Source organism: Phragmites australis, chromosome 17, assembly GCF_958298935.1.
Source record: "Phragmites australis chromosome 17, lpPhrAust1.1, whole genome shotgun sequence".
Classification (NCBI taxonomy): domain Eukaryota; kingdom Viridiplantae; phylum Streptophyta; class Magnoliopsida; order Poales; family Poaceae; genus Phragmites; species Phragmites australis.
The window spans coordinates 964,615-980,035 of NC_084937.1; positions in this window are offsets into that span (position 1 = coordinate 964,615).

Consider the following 15,421-nt stretch of genomic DNA (forward strand, 5'->3'; position numbering starts at 1 on the left):
CGAAGTAGTGGGCAATGCCATCGAAGGTGGTCGGCAATGCACCCTGAAGCTAAGTGGTATCTCGGTCCTTGGTGGGCCTTTCACTCGCCTTTTGAGTCGATTAGTGCACTGTCTTTACCTAAGGACTAGCGGCACTTCGATTTCCTATCTGCAGGACAATAGGTGCTTCGCACCCCTTTCTAGAGACTATATGCATATTATAATCGATGTATATTTGGCATGTGCACATGGAAAACAAAATAATTTAATGCATTGATGTGATCCGAAGGATGATTTTTTGTCGCGGGTTTACACCCGTGAAAAGTCGAAGGGTACAATGTCTAACACATTTAGACATTCCGTACCTCGACTTTGGCGAGGCTTCGGCTCATCTTCTGCGGTCGATTGGTGTGCATCCTTCCATCGAAGGCCTGCAACACTTCGACAATGAATCGCGCACGAATTCCATAAATGTACATGCTTTAGTGTAATGAGAAATGCATCAGCGAAGGATAACAGCTTTGTTACATGAGGGATAACCCTCATCCTGCAAAGATTAAAAACTTCTGCATATGAGCAATAAGAAGTTGAAGGTTTAGAACCTGTGTATCTTGTGTACGAGGAGTAAATGTTCTCTCCAGCGAAGGTTTAGAAACAACATGCTTCAAAATTCATAAGTGTGATTGTACATGCAAAGAGTATGATGATATACATGTCACAGAAAACATCGTTTCGGAGTGAGCGAATTATAATCACGAGAGATAGATCTTTGGCATATAGGCGAAGGATAAAGTAAGGTGCATTTGTAATGAAAATGCATCGAATCTTTGAAGGTGAAGGATAATTGTCGTGGGTATGAAGAATTCATTACCTTAGATGAAGGGTAGAATCCCTAGCCGAAGGGTAAAAATGTGCATTTAATACACAAAGTACTCCAAGCAAAGGGTGAGTACGTAACAGTGAAGTACCTTCCACAAAGAGTGATAAAATGAGCGATTACGATTATCGCAAATGCTCTGCCATACAAGAATGAATCATTGTATGCGAAGGGTTTAAACATGCAAGGAGTTAAAACCTGCATATTTTTTGAAGGGTAAATACAAACCCTTTGATGCATTTATTGCCTTACCCAAAAGGTAATAACCTGCAATTGAGGAACAAAATCATTTTACAAATTTTAATTGCCGCGAAGGCGCGTTGCCCCTTGGTGAGGTCAACCGCCACTTCGTCTTACATTTTCTGTGAAGGCGATGCCTCATTTAAGAAGTATATCGATACTTCGTCTTTTTTGGCCGCGAAGGCGCGTTGCCTTGGTGAGGTCAACCGTCACTTCGTCTTACATTTTCTGCGAAGGCGATGCCTCATTTAAGGGGTCTATCGACACTTCGTCTTTTTTTTTTCAAATGTCTCTTTTGCCTTCGGTGCGGGGGCAGGCACTCTTAGCCCCCGTTTTTTTTTTTTAAAAAGTTTAGAGGTGCGCTGCCTTTGTTCTAAGGCCAAACAACACTTCGACTTTTTGATCCCAAAGGTCTCTTTTGCCTTCGGTACGGGGGCACGCACTCTTAGCCCCCGTCTTTTATGCATGTGTTAAATAAATGAAAGGTACAAACGAAGAGTAAATGCTTTGGCATAAGGATAAATATAGCAGCGAAGGATAAAACCTTCGGTGTATGAGGGTTAAGCCCCATCCTGCGAATTAACAATTCATGTATATGAGCAATAAGAACTTTCTCATGCGAAGGTAAAAACCTGCATATGAGGAATAAATATTCACTTGAGCGAAGGATAAGAACCTGCATATGCGAAAAATAAACATTTTGATGTATTTATTTAATGAGTATTCAAAAGATAATGCATCGGCATTCATGTGAAGAATATGTACTTCGGCGCAAATACAACGAAAGTGTACAAAAAATAAAAGCTTCGCCACGCGAGCGAAGGGTGAACATTTTGCTGCATATGTAATGCCTAGCGCATGAAGAACACTTGCTTCGCACGCGTAGAGGGTATGAACAGTTGCTCCAGTGCACATGAGCAATGCAATCATAAATAAAATGAGTACTTCGCCAATTGTGCGAAAATTAAACACTCTGATGCATAAGTTATGCGAGCGTTCGAAAAAGTAAACATATGCGGGAATAAATATTTCAATGCAGTTATGCAATGCAAAACGTGCGAAGCGTACGTATTCCCGATTGATGATGTTATGCACATTTATGAAAAGTATGCGCTTCCTCGCGAATGCGAAATGAAGATATTCATGCATGCGAAGCACATATTTCCGCGAAGCATGCATTCATGCAAATGCGCAAAAAATAAACACTTCGGCATGTAAATGCAATATATGAGGTACATTTTTCGCCATGAAAAATAAAACACATATGAAGGACACCTGCACGGGAGGAAGAAATAACCCCTCAAATGGAGCATGAAAACCTGCATATACTTGCGAGTGGTAAAAATAAGTACTTGGACTCGTTTATGCTGTGCAAATGCACGGAAGGTGAGTATTTTGGTATTCATACGAAGAACACGTGCTTCGATGCGAATGCAATGCGAGCTCGCGAAAAATAAATGCTTCGACATACAAGTGAAGGGTAATTGCTTTGATGCATATGTAATACGAGTGCGTGGAAACTAAACATGTGCGAAGAATAAATACTTCGATGCGTGAATGCGATGCGTGCGAAAAGACATATGGCATACGAGAATACATACCCATGCGAAAGGTAAATCATGCACTAAGCTTCGGGCGCACGTGATGATTAATATTTCGGCATACTGGTGCAACGCACATATGCACGTGAAGATTTAACAAATACATATGCATGGTTCGAAGATCAAGTCAAAAGCATAAATCGCACATAACACAACACAAAAGCAGATGTGATCCGGCGGTAGTGCTTTGGACTACCAAAGTGAACAGCCAGGTTCGAATCGCAGCTGTGTCACATATTTTTGCAGATTTAGTACAAGAATAGCTGGTGGGATGGGCTTGCTGAGTTACCTCTTGGCTGGGCCTGCACCAAAGGTCGATCCGAAGGCCCATCTTGCCGAAGGTGTGGGGTCGAAGCCCGCATGTCCGAAGTCAGAGGCTTGATGGCGAAGCCCGCGTGCGAAGGCCCACCCACGTGCGAAGGCTTGGGCGGGAGGGCGAAGCCTGCATGGTCGAGTCTTGCCCACCCGCGCGAAGGCTTGGGCAGGAGGGCGAAGCCTGCATGGTCGGAGACCCGTGCACTCGGAGTGAAGTCCGTCCGACCGAAGGCCCGTGTGTGCGAAGGCCCGCACAGGGGGGGGGGGCGAAGCCGGTCCAACCGAAGGCCCAAGCGAGATGAAGTCCGCATGGCTGAAGGCCTGCACGTGCGGTGCGAAGCCTGCGTGTCCGAAGTCCGAGGCTTGATGGCGAAGCCCGCGTGGGGGCTCAGGCGGGAGGGCGAAGCCTGCATGGTCGGAGACCCGTGCACTCGGAGCAAAGCCCGTCCGACCGAAGGCCCGTGTGTGCGAAGGGGGGGGGGGTGAAGCTTGTCCAACCGAAGGCCCAAGCGAGATGAAGTCCGCATGGCTGAAGGCCTGCACGCAGCTCTGGCGTTCGGAGGTTAGTTATCCTGATCCGAAGCCTTAGACGCGGGGGCGAAGCTCGCGTGTCTGCATGTGTTGCAAATTTCGTCCGTGTACGAAGGTTGACTCTCGTAAGAACTGTCTTCCCAGTAAAAAGGGCCTTCTCCTTGACAAGGCTAGCAAGCCTCCCTTGCAGGAGAAGTTCATGTGAGAATAATTAGCAAGGCAAAATTTATGCGGAAAGGAACAACTATAGCATTGACTTTGCTTTCCGATACGAAGCTACTTATTTCTCAACAAGGCCTGATGAGAATAATTTTGACGAAGGCTTGGCGAAGGGTTGCTCTTCGACGAAGGGTTCCTTTTCCCCGACGAAGGCTTGACAAAGGGCTGTTTCCTAACGAAGGGTTATTTTTTGACGAAGGGTTGCTCTTCGACGAAGGCCTGACGAAGGGTTCCTTTTGTACGAAGGGTGTCCCTTTTGACGAAGGGTGTCCCTTGACGAAGGGTGTCTCTTTTGACGAAGGGTTGTTTCCTGACGAAGGGTTATTTCCTGACGAAGGCCTGACGGAGGGTTATTTTTTGATGAAGGGTTTCTCTTCGACGAAGGCCTGTCAGAGGGTTCCTTTTGTACGAAGGGTGTCTCTTTTGATGAAGGGTGTCCCTTGACGAAGGGTGGCTCTTTTGACGAAGCGTGTCTCTTTTGACGGAGGGTGTCTCTTTTGACGAAGGTTTGCTCTGATCCGAAGGTCTTCTCACTCTTTAGAACCAGATCCCCACGGACGGCGCCAACTGTTGGAACTATTTCCGGCTACAGTACCGAAGGGGGGGGTACTGTAGCAATGAACAATGCCGAAAGGGATCTAACCCGGGTAAAGAGAGAGGAGAGTACGTGCTGGGAGGAATCTCTCTACCCTTGACCCCTTGGGTCCTTTATATAGGTGAGGGGAAGAGGTGAAACTTCCTCTCCAACCCTTGGTGAGGTACAAATATTACAAGGAGGCCCTTGGGCCTTTACATGGGTTAGCCTAATTACATGGATTGCTTGATTTACATGGGCTCTATTGTGGGCATGGGCCATTCCCCCAACACCGGCTAACCAGGGACTGACCAGTGGGGCCAGCTGTTTGACCCGGGGTCAAAACAGCCAGGCGCCAAAGGCGCTGAGATGGCCGGCAGCTCGAGCCGTGCCCGCCGGTGGTGAGCGGCACCATGCCGGTAGCCGGGGAGGGCAGCAACACCACCAGGGGAAGCACATGGACTCAGTGGGGGCACACGTTGATGCCGGCGATGGCCGGAGCGCGGCGAGCGGCGGCGCACAGCAGAACGGGCATGGCAGCGGCTCGGTTTAGACCGCTGGCGGCTAGACGGCGGCGTAATAAGCCCGACCGAGCACACCTACACGTTCTATGCGAGCACGTGGACCTAACGGCGTGCTTCCCGGCCGACGAGCTCGATGGCGGCACGGTAGGCGGCATGCGCGGGGAGGCGGCGGCGGTTCGACCATCGCGGACCACCGCGCCGGCGACGGGACGAGCCAGAGAGGGGATAATGAGCACGTTGTGATGACTTGGCAAGCTGTGAGCCGACATCATGACGCAAGAGATGGAATCCAATGTAGATTTTTATTCAATCATAGAGATGAACATATACATGCGAGAGATTCCAAATACGTTATATTACATTGGTATTACAAATTCTCAAAGAACTCAGGATACTCGGAATGAAGCTGATCTTCCCGCTCCCAAGTTGCTTCGGACTCGGAGTGGTTACTCCACTGAATCTTCAAGAATTTGATTGAGCTCCGCCATGTCTTGCGCTCGGCTTCATCCAAAGACTCGCATCGGCTTCTCACAATATGTCAAGTCCGGTTGCAATTCTTCGGGCGCAACATCAACGACATCGGTCGGGACTCAGAGACACTTCTTGAGTTGTGAGACATGAAACACATTATGTACCGCGGAGAGGGACGGCGGCAACTCCAATTGATATGCAACCTCTCCACGCCGAGCTAGAATCTGAAACGGTCCAACATACCGAGGCGCCAGCTTGCCTCGGATTTGGAATCGACGAACGCCTTTGAGAGGGGAGACCTTCAGGTACACGTGATCCCCTACCTCAAACGTGAGCTCTCGGCGACGTCGATCTGCATAGCTCTTCTGCCTCGACTGGGCCGTGAGAATACTCTTGCGGATATTCTGGACATGACCTTCTACCTCCTTGACCAAATCCGAACCCAGAAAAGCCCACTCACCGGATTCGGACCAATTCAGCGGCATACGGCACCTCCGACCATAAAGGGCCTCGAATGGTGCCATCTCAATACTAGCCTGGAAACTGTTGTTATACGAAAATTTCGTGAACGGCAGGCATATGTCCCACTTCTTCCCATAAGTGAGCACACAAGCACGGAGCATATCTTCGAGAATCTGATTTACCCTCTCTGTCTGACCATCCGTCTACGGGTGATACGCCGTTCTGTGGAACAACTCGGTCTCCATAGCCTCCTGGAAATTTCTCCAGAAATGAGAAGTAAACTGTGTACCCCGATCAGAAACGATCTTTTTTGGCACTCCATGGAGACAAAAAATTCTAGTGAGGTACAACTCCGCATACTGCTTAGCGGAATAAGTGGTCCTGACAGGAAGGAAGTGTGCGGACTTTGTCAACCGGTCCACGATGACCCAAATAGAGTCATACCCACTCGAAGTCTTTGGTAAGCCAGTAATGAAATCCATCCCAACTTCCTCCCACTTCCAAGATGGCAGAAATTGTGGAACAATTTTGGGAGTACATCTACTTCACGAGTACCACCGGGACAAGCAACAACATTCCCTTCTACATCTACACGATCTGCTGCCCCCACCTCCAACACTCGGGCGCGTTCAGCAGGAGCACCACCACCATCACGTGAGGTGAGCAAATCTACTATTTCGCAGGATCCAATGCCAAGCTCTTCTTCAAGTGCAACTACCACGGGTCGTACAACGGGCATTGTGTGCTGTCGCTGCCAAGGTATTGGCCACGTCATGAAGGATTGCCCAAGCCAGCGAGCATACTCCGCAACAGCAGATGGTGGATATGTTAGTCATAGTGATGTCGAGGAAGAATATGCATTTGAAGCTAATCTTGCAGCCGATCATGACATGGATAGTGAGGGGGAGGAGATTAGTGGTACCGCTGCCACGGAGAGTTATGCAGCACGCACCTTCATTGTGAAGCGAGTTTTGAGTTCTCAAATGGGGCAAGCAAAGCAGCTACAACACCATAATCTATTCCAGACATTCCTCATTGTCAAAGATGCACGTGTTCGTACCATAATTGATGGCGGGAGTTGCAACAATCTCTTGAGCTCCGATCTTGTGAAGAATCTTTCCTTGCCAACACGTGCACATCCTCATCCATACTACATTCAGTGGTTCAATAACAGCGGTAAGGTTAAGGTAACACAATCTGCGAGAGTATATTTTTCTATTGGTTCCTACCATGATTATGCTGATTTTGATGTAGTGCCTATGCAAGCATGTTCACTTTTGTTAGGCCATCCTTGGGAATTTGATACCGATGCTACACACCATGGTAGAAGTAATAAATACTCTCTCATGCACAAGGGAAAGAAAATCTCTTTGCTTCCTTTGACACCTGTTGAAATTGTGCAATGTGATAAAGCGCTAGCTGAAAAAGAAAAGAAAGAACGTGTTTTCGAATCTGAAAATCAGCAAGTAGCTCAATCTGTTTTCCCACCTAAGAAAGAGAAGAACACACCTAGGTCCGAAGGCATTAAGTTAAAGGGTGGTGTTATGCTTGCTACTAAATCTGACCTTGCTGAAATTCAAGATAATGATACTTTGTGCTATGCTTTGGTATGCAAAGAGGTTTATTTTCAATTGATGATATACCTAGCTCTTTGCCTGCTGCTGTCACTAACCTTTTGCCGGGGTATAAGGATGTCTTTCCAGCTGAGATACCCCCGGGGCTGCCACCATTGAGAGGGATAGAGCACCAAATAGATTTGATCTCGGGAGCGACTTTGCCAAACCGCGCTGCATATAGGACCAATCCAGAGGAGACTAAGGAAATTCAGCGACAAGTCCAAGACCTTTTGGACCGTGGGTACGTACGAGAGAGCCTTAGTCCTTGTGCTGTTCTTGTTCTTTTGGTTCCTAAGAAAGATGGTACATGGCACATGTGTGTTGATTGTAGAGCCATTAATAATATCACAATAAGGTATCATCACCCTATTCCTAGGCTAGACGACATGCTTGATGAGTTGAGTGGTTCTATTATTTTTACGAAGATTGAGTTGCGTAGTGGTTACCACCAAATAAGAATGAAATTGGGAGATGAATGGAAAACTGCTTTCAAAACTAAGTTTGGTCTATATGAGTGGTTAGTGATGCCTTTTGGTTTAACTAATGCACCTAGCACTTTCATGAGATTGATGAATGAGGTTTTACGTCCTTTCATAGGAAGATTTGTGGTGGTGTACTTTGATGATATTTTGATCTATAGCAAGTCACATGAAGAACACATTGATCATCTACGTGCTGTTTTTACTGCTTTAAGAGAGGCACGTTTGTTTGCTAACCTTGACAAGTGCACCTTTTGCACAAATAGAGTTGCTTTTCTTGTCTATGTTGTTACTCCACAGGGAATTGAAGTGGATGAAGCTAAAATTGAAGCCATCAAGAGCTGGCCGACCCCTGGGACTATCACACAGGTGAGAAGCTTTCATGGCCTTGCAGGGTTCTATCGGCGTTTTGTGAGAGATTTCAGCACCATTGCTGCCCCACTCAATGAGTTGACAAAAGAAGGGCGTTCCGTTCCAATGGGGGCCAGCACAAGAACAAGCTTTTAATACGCTGAAAGAGAATCTTACGCATGCACCTCTACTCCAACTTCTGGACTTTGGTAAGACTTTTGAGTTAGAATGTGATGCTAGCGGCATTGGAATTGGAGGAGTGCTACTACAAGGAGGTAAACCCGTTGCTTATTTTAGTGAGAAATTGAATGGGCCATCTCTGAATTATTCGACTTATGATAAGGAGTTGTATGCTTTAGTGCGAGTTTTAGAAACATGGCAACATTATCTTTGGCCCAAGGAGTTTATTATTCATTCTGATCATGAAGCTTTGAAACATATTAGAAGCCAAACCAAACTAAACAAACGTCATGCTAAATGGGTTGAATTTATAGAGTCATTTCCTTATATCATTAAACACAAGAAAGGTGAAGACAATGTCATTGCAGATGCGTTATCTAGACGTTATACCATGCTGTCCCAACTTGATCATAAGATTTTTGGTTTAGAAACAACTAAAGGATTATATGCTACTGATTTGGACTTTAAAGATGCTTTTGAACATTGTAAAGAAGGACAAACTTGGAATAAATATGTGCTGAATGATGGATTGCTATACTGTGCTAACAGGCTATGCATCCCAGCTAGCTCTATTCGCCTATTGTTCTTGCAGGAAGCACATGGAGGTGGTTTGATGGGACATTTTGGAGTGAAGAAGAGCGAGGATGTACTGGCTGCTCACTTCTTTTGGCCTAAGATGAGGCACGACGTCGAGCGCTACGTGGCACGCTGCACTACTTGCAATAAAGCTAAGTCTCGCTTGAACCCACATGGACTTTATATGCCTCTTCCTGTTCCTAGTGTGCCTTGGGAGGATATTTCTATGGATTTTGTTTTAGGATTGCCTAGGACCAAGAGGGGGAGGGATAGTATATTTGTCATTGTGGATTGTTTTTCAAAAATGGCACATTTTATACCTTGTCACAAGAGCGATGATGCTACACACATAGCTGATTTGTTTTTCCGGGAAATCATTCACTTGCATGGAGTGCCTAACACCATTGTTTCGGATCGTGATGCTAAATTTTTGAGCCACTTTTGGAGGTCACTTTGGAATAAACTTGGGACAAAGCTACTGTTTTCGACGACATGTCACCCTCAAACCGACGGACAAACGGAGGTTGTGAACCGCACATTATCCACCATGTTGCGGGCTGTTTTGAAGAAAAATTTGTGGATATGGGAAGAGTGTCTACCCCATATTGAGTTCACTTACAACAGATTAGTTCACTCCACCACCAAGGTAAGTCCGTTTCAGGTAGTGTATGGTTTTAATCCCCGTGCCCCTATTGATTTACTGCCTTTACCAACATCCGAGAAATTGAATCTTGATGCTAAGACACGTGCTGATTTGATTCTGAAAATGCATGAGTTGACTAAGGAAAATATTGAAAAGATGAATGAGAAGTATAGAACTTATGGTAGCCAAGGTCGAAAACATATTATTTTTGAAATTGGTGATCTTGTGTGGTTACATTTGCGCAAAGATAGGTTTCCTGATTTGAGAAAGTCTAAATTGCTACCTCGAGCTGATGGTCCTTTTAAAATTGTGGAAAAGATCAATGATAATGCATATAAGCTTGAGTTGCCTGCAGATTATGGGGTTAGTCCCACATTTAACATTTCAGATTTGAAGCCTTACTTGGGAGAAGAAGATGACATTGCATCGAGGACGACTCCAATTCAAGAGGGGGAGGATGATGAGGACATCACTCTTTCGGATACACACACACCGAGTATTCCTCCAACAATAGGTCCATTGACACGAGCTCGTGCACGTCAACTAAATCATGAGGTGAGCTCATTCCTTAGTGTTCCTTTATATTTTGATAAGGATGGGATGCTACTGAATAATTGTGATGTATTGTTACTTAGGAACACGGGAGAAGACCAGCAAGGGCGCCCAAGCCAAGGTGGAGGTCCAATCAAGTTCGAGTCCATTTCGGAGTCCAGGACCATGCTGCACTAAAATCATCGTCTAGGACGCATACGGACTCCGTTTTTGACGTTCTACACATGGTTGGAAAGCTAAGGAGATAGGCTTTCCAACGGGACTAGTTCCATATCCAAATTATTTCTGAGTCAACAGGAATCATCAAAACAAGTGGACATCCGGAATCTGTCAGGGTGCTGCGCCACCATATTTTGGGCCATTGGGCCATGTAACGTGTTGGAGTCCATTAGGGACGCATCCAGGGGTCCTTGGCTGACCCTAGTATCTTATATACAGTAGCCTCCACCCCAATTAGGGTTGGGTTTTGCTTAGATATTGATCTACACACAGATTGTGAGATTTTCACTCTTGTTCCGGACCGACTAGGCCGCCGCAAGTGTTTGTGGAACCCCAACTTCGTGTGATTGAATTCTATTTGCAATATTTCAGATTGCATCTTCTACGTTCTTGCTTGTGTTCTCGGTACGCTTGCAGGGATTGAGCCTTCTTGGCGAGGTCAACCGCGCGACACGGTTGATAACCAACGGAGCTGTGGTGTAGTGATTGCAAGGGAGACGATCTGTTCGGGTCGAAGCCTTTGGATCATCAACGTCGAGTTCTCCACCTACCGACTTATCTCTACCTATCGGAAGATCAGGTCTACAACCTCAGCATCTGGCACCACTTCCCCAGCTCGGGCCTCGCAGGAGTGGGGCCCTTGCGGGAGCGGGAGCCCTCGCGGGAGCCGGAGCCCTAGGAGGGGCTCGGGCCGGAGCCTTTGCGGGCGCAGGCCTTCTGTCGGTGGCCGCCCGGTGAGCTGGCCGGCGGTCAAGTTCCTGGGCTAGCCCATGGGCAGGGCCCTGGGCCGGTTCGACGGGGACAGCCTCGCGCCTCCTTCTCTTTTTCTTTTCCCGCCAGTCGGAGCGGGAAGGACCTGGTTGATCAGCGGCGGGATGCTCAGGGCGCGGAACATGCCATGCCTGAGCCTCCACCACCTTGGCGCACTTGTCGGCCAGCATGAAGAGTTCCGCGGTGGTTTCGACCTTGTGCGTGCCCAACTTCTCGAGCATCCGCTCGTCGCGGACATCCTGCCGGAACGCGACAATGATAGCATGGGGGGTTATCCACGGGATGGTGTTGCTGACCTGGCTGAAGCGCTGTATGAAGCACCGCAACATCTCCCCCTCTTGCTATTTGATGGTGTGGAGGTCGCACTCCAAGCCGGGGCGCGTGAATGTGCCCTGAAAGTTTGCCACAAACTAGTGGCAGAGGTCATCCTAGGAGCCGATGGATCCTGGGGGTAAGTTCATAAGCCAAGAGCAGGTAGAGCCCCTCAAGGCAACATGGAAATAATTGGCCATCACCTTTTCACTGCCGCCAGCCACTTGGACAGCGGTGGTGTAGATTTGGAGGAACTCGACAGGGTCGATGGACCCGTTGTACTTCTCCGGCAGTTCTGGCCGAAACTTGGTGGGCCATTTGACTCGGCAGAGCTCGCTGGTGAAGGCACGACAGCCTGTGCTGTACCCCGCTGTGCGGGCAGCGCCCTTGGGCGATGAACGCCGGGAACCCCGGCGGTCATGGGTCAGCATGGAGGAAGCCTGGTCCTCAACTTCGGCCTCATGCTAGGACTCCCACTGGCGCTCAAGGGTAACACGTGCGTCTTCGACAGCCCTCCGCTCGTTGAGGTGCAAGTGGAGGTCCTGAGCTCCGGTAGTGGCCAGGGCGGCGGCACTCCGCTTGGAGGCCCCCTGGCCGGTTCGGCCGCCACCTGATGATGGGCCGGGCTTGGCTGCGCCGCAGTGGGAGGTAGCGCAGGAACTCTTGGCCAGCACCTAACGGTGAGCCGTGCCGACCAAGGTAGCCACCTCCTGGAGCCAGCGGCCTTCTGAGGTTTCCCCTGCTGCCTGGACTGGCGGGTGTTTGACGAGAGCTTGTGCCGGAAGCAGTGCACTCCCAGGACTAGCCTCGCCAAAGGCGAGCCTACGCCGCAACGGCGCCCGGCGCTGTCCAGACGTGGATCTGGCAGCAGGAGTTTCTGCCGCCTGTTGAGGGTTAGGCGATGCGCTAGCGACTGCGGTGGCGACCCTGCTGGGCCCAGCGCCATGGTCCCCATGAGAGGGGAGCACCGTGCGTGCAGACCGACTGGGGCCTCCTGCGCGAGGGGCTCCATTTCCTCACTGGAGCTAGAGCCAATGCGTCGGAGACGATGGCCACCTGCCATTTTTTCTGCGGGAAAACAAACAAATTCAGGGATGCAACCCCCTACCTGGCGCGCCAGCTGTCGGAGGGTGAACTCCTATCGCAGGGATCCGAAGGGACCCCTTTTTGAGATTTGGCCGGGGGGATGATTCTGAATATGTTTGCGGGAGAAATAAATGGGCGTAAATGCAATGCCGGGTGGGATGGAATGATCGAATGCAGAATGCAGTAAATGCACTGGAGGGATTTTTAGACAGGTTCGGGCCGCACTGAGCGTAATATCCTACTCCTGTGTGGATGCTATAAATGCCCTGAGAATGTCCCTCAGGGATGCTAGTGGTTACAAGAATGTTTGTCCATCCTAGAGTTTCGGGCTCCTTGTTCTTTGGTGGTCTCAGCTTCTGTGCTTGTACTGAGTGTTCTTCTGTCTTCGGTTTTCGTCCGAGAGTTGGAGAGCTGGATTTGACCTCTGTTAGCCTCTGAGAATCTTCTTCTTGTCCGTGCCCGTTGGCTCTCTTAAATACCCGCCGGCGGTAGCGTGCCCTGAAAGGGAGGGCATGAGTTCCAAGGCGCCATAAATAGAAAAGCGGTCATTATGGGCTACTGCGCGAAGTGATGGCGGGGTTGAAAACACGCCCTCCGCCCTGTCTCAGTCGTCATGATGGCGTTGGCAACGGGCGTCGTCATGATGGCAGCCACAGAGCAACCCAGCATGCCCGCCCGGTCTTGTTCGCCTGACACAGCAGGGTGGCAGGAGAGGCACCTTGGGCCTCACGATGCTATCCCGAGGCACGCCGGATGACGCGGGATGGGACCTGTGCATTAAATGTCCCCACGCCCTTCTGCCAGGAAGTGCCAGGGACTAACACCGAGCGTGGCAAGAGCAGTTGGAAGTGACAGGCCACGCGCCCTCTTAAATACGGTATCGGGCCTTTCACTGGCTGATACCTCACTGCTGGACCCCTGTGGGAGCCACCGGCGAAGGACTTCTTGGGCTGTCGGGGAACCGAGTGCTCGGAGGTCACTGTTCACATCCCCGAGCACTCTCTCCCGGAAACGCCCTCTCTTGGTCCTCGGGGAACTGAGTGCTCGGGGGCCACTGTTTATGGCCCCGAGCACTCTCTCCCGGAATTGACTATTCAGGTCCTCAGGGAACCGAGTGCTCGGGGGTCGCTGTTTGCAGCCCCGAGCACTCTCTCCCGAAACTACCTTCCTTGGGTCCTCGGGGTACTCAGGTGCTCGGGGCTCACTGTTCATGACCCCGAGCACTCTCTTCTCGGCACCTGGTCTTCGCAGATCATCGGGGAATTTGAGCGCTCAGGGACCACCGTTCATGGCCCCGAGCGCCCTCTCCCGGGACTTAGTCTTCTTGCACTTCGGGGAGATCATCCCTGCGGGAGGTCGCCACGTGGAAACCTGCTGGTCTAGCCTCGGGATTCGGGGACCCCTAGTTCCTGATTCATCGACAGATGTGCTAAACACTATCGAACTCATTACGACTTAGGCTTGTGAACAATATATTTCTAGCCTTGTTGTTGGCTTTATATTGTTCAATTTGGACCTAAGAAGTGCGAGCGACAGGAATCTCATAGTTGGAGTCTACAATCTCCCATATTGCACTTCCTTGGCTTAAGAGGTAAGCCTCCATACACACATTCCAGTACGAAAAGTCACGACCTTCAAAGAGAGGGATCTTCCCACGTATCGCTATTGTCGCCTACGGATCACAAAGCCGGTGAAGGTCAACAAGTGATCAAACTGGCTCTGATACCAATAGTAGGACCTAGAATGATGACTAGAGGGGGTGAATAGGCACCTTACCAATTTCTTTGAAATGGATGGCCTTCTCCTATTTATTCACCCAACGGACCTCAAAAACCAAGAGTGGAAGTAAAATAGGAGAGAATCAGGTTGCTATGGAAATCTCCATAAAAAACATAGCTCTCATGGATGTATATGAATCATAGGTTCCATTGAAACTCATCTCACAGACCATCGACACAAAAGATAGTGACTTGAAGAAAGAAACCTTTGAATTAACAAAAAGATCACCGGAAGAAGTGATTCTTCAAGTTGAAGATCTAGAGGCAAGGGAATTCAAGACCCATTTGTATACATTAGTATGTGAATTTTACGCTTCTAGCAACAAGAAGAATAATTTCCCAAGGTGGAAAATTTTCAGCTCAACAATCACAATGAAAATCTCAACCAGACAGGGAATAACTCGAAATAAAACAAAGGAGCCAATAGAAGGAAACTAGAAGGAGATGAGCACAAGCACAAGGTGGAACAAAAATTTCATTTCATTCAAAGGGCAACCCTATTTTCGGCAGAATTACAAGGTAGCTTCCTGAAAAAAAAGCTCTCACCTATTAAAAAGGCTAAGCTCTCCTCTTTTCATTCCTCTAAAACCTAACACTCTAAGCTCAAATGGCTAACCCCACTCTTCCACACAGCCCTACCACTCTATTTATAGGCTTAGGGAGGTAACTTAGCCCTTAAGTTTACTTGTTTCTAAAATACCCCTCTATTCCAATGGCCTCCTACCTACCACCGGGTCATTTTGGTCCATTTTTGATCCGTCCATTGAATGATCGTGGCTTCTTCATGATTAGCTTCGCCTCGACACAAGCTTCGCGATGATGCCACATGCACTCCATCTGTCCATGGTTTTGAGGCCAAACCACGAAATCGCCTTGCATGCTTCTCAAAATCTGACTCAATACCACTTGTTTAAGCCTTAAGCAAGCATCCCGACGTCAACGTATGTACTCTGTCTTGCGATCTTGACTGCCAACAAGTCTCTCCTGCTCCCAATCCCTCGAACTACGTTATCACTTGCACTGACATCCCATTCGCTTGACTTTGTCAATACGCCATCTTCATCC